Source organism: Mandrillus leucophaeus, unplaced genomic scaffold (genome assembly GCF_000951045.1).
Source record: "Mandrillus leucophaeus isolate KB7577 unplaced genomic scaffold, Mleu.le_1.0 Scaffold308, whole genome shotgun sequence".
Taxonomy (NCBI): Eukaryota; Metazoa; Chordata; class Mammalia; order Primates; family Cercopithecidae; genus Mandrillus; species Mandrillus leucophaeus.
The window spans coordinates 1,383,037-1,385,636 of record NW_012103232.1 but is presented as its reverse complement, the minus strand read 5'-3'; positions in this window follow the sequence as shown (position 1 = coordinate 1,385,636).

Here is a 2,600-nt window from a genome sequence, read left to right as displayed (position 1 = left end):
TATACTGTTGGTAAAAATGTAAAATAAGTACAACCTCTATGGAAAACAATATGGAGATTTCTCAAAGAACCAAAAACAGAACTACCATTTGACCCAATTCCATCACTGGATATATATCCAAAGGAAAAGAAATCAGTATATCAAAAATATAACTGCACTCATGTTTATCACAGCACTATTCACAATTACAAAAAAAGAAATAAACCTAAATGTCCATCAGTGGAAAACTGGATATAGAAAATACTACTCAGCCATAAAATCACGTCTTTTGCAGCAACAATGATGGTATTGAAGGCCATTATCTTAAGTGAAAAACTCAGAAACAGAAAGTCAAATACTACATGCTAACTACAATAAACAGTATAGAGAAGACATTAAATGACCTGATGGAGCTGAACACCATGGCACAAGAACTATGTGATGCATGCACAAGCTTCAATAGCCAATTCAATCAAGTGGAAGAAAGGGTATCAGTGAATGAAGATCAAATGAATGAAATAAAGTGAGAGAAGTTTAGAGAAAAAAGTAAAAAGAAATGAACAAAGCCTCCAAGAAATATGGGACTATATGAAAAGACCAAATCTATGTTAGATTGGTGTACCTGAAAGTGACAGAGAGAATGGAACCAAGTTGGAAAACACTCTTCAGGATATTATTCAGGAGAACTTCTTCAACCTAGCAAAGCAGGCCAACATTCAAATTCAGGAAATACAGAGAACACCACAGATACTCTTCAAGAAAAACAACCCCAAGACACATAATTATCAGATTCACCAAAGTTGAAATGAAGGAAAAAATGTTAAGGGCAGCCACAGACAAATGTGGGGTTACCCACAAAGGGAAGCCCATCAAACTAACAGTGGATCTCTCAGCAGAAACTCTACAAGCCAGAAGAGAGTGGGGGCCAATATTCAACATTCTCAAAGAAAATAATTTTCAACCCAGAATTTCATATCCAGCCAAACTAAGCTTCATAAGTGAAGGAGAAATAAAATCCTTTACAAACAAGCAAACGCTGAGAGATTTTGTCACTACCAGGCCTACCTTACAAGGGCTCCTGAAGGAAGCACTAAATATGGAAAGGAACAATCGGTATCAACCACTGCAAAAACATGCCAAATTGTAAAGACCATTGATGCTAAGAAGAAACTGCATCAAGTAATGAACAAAATAACCAATTAACATTATAATGACAGGATCAAATTCACACATAACAATATTAACCTTAAATGTAAATGGGCTAAATGCACCAACTAAAAGACACAGACTGGCAAATTAGATAGCATCAAGAACCGTCAGTGTGCTGTATTCAAGAGACCCATCTCACGTGCAGAGACACATATAGGCTCAAAATAAGGAGAAGGAGGAAGATCTACCAAGCAAATGGAAACCAAAAAAAAAACAAAAACAAAAAAAACCAGGGGTTGCAATCCTAGTCTCTGACAAAACAGACTCTAAACCAACAAGATCAAAAGAGACAAAGAAGGCCATTACATAATGGTAAAGGGATCAATTCAACAAGAAGAGCTTACTATCCTAAATATATATGCACCCAATGCAGGTGCACACAGATTCCTAAGGCAAGTCCTTAGAGACCTACAAAGAGACTTAGACTCCCACACAATAATAATGGGAGACTTTAACACACCACCGTCAATATTAGATCAACAAGACAGAAGGTTAACAAGGATATCCAGGACTTGAACTCAGCTCTGCACCAAGCAGACCTAATAGACATCTACAGAATTCTCCACCCCAAATCAACAGAATATACATTCTTCTCAGCACCACATCACACTTATTCCAAAATTTACCACATAGTTGAAAGTAAAGCATTTCCCAGCAAATATAAAAGAAAAGAAATCACAACAAACTGTCTCTAAGACCACAGTGCAATCAAATTAGAACTCAGGATTAAGAAACTCACTTAAAACTGCAAAACTACATGGAATCTGAACAACTTGCTCCTGAATGACTACTGAGTAAATAGTGAAATGAAGGCAGAAATAAAGATGTTCTTTGAAACCAATGAGAACAAAGGCACAACATACCAGAATCTCTGGGACACATTTAAAGCAGTGTGAAGAGAGAAATTTATAGCACTAAATTTCCAGAAGAGAAAGCAGGAAAGATCTAAAATCAACACCCTAACATCACAATTAAAAGAACTAGAGAAAAAAGAGCAAACGAATTCAAAAGTTAGCAGAAGGGAAGAAATAACTAAGATCAGAAGAGAACTAAAAGAGATAGAGACCAAAAAAAAAAAAAAAAACCCTTCAAAAAATCAGTGAATCCATGAGCTGGTTTTTTGAAAAGATCAACAGAATTGAAAGACCACTAGCAAGACTAATAAAGAAGAAAGGAGAGAATAACCAAGTAGACGCAATAAAAAATGATAAAAGGGATATCACCCCAATCCCACAGAAACACAAACTACCCTCAGAGAATACTATAAACACCTCTATGCAAATAAACTAGAAAATCTAGAAAAAATGGATAAATTCCTGAACACATACATCCTCCCAAAACTAAACCACGAAGAAGTTGAATCTCTGAATAGACCAATAACAGGCTCTAAAATTGAGGCAATAATTAATAAC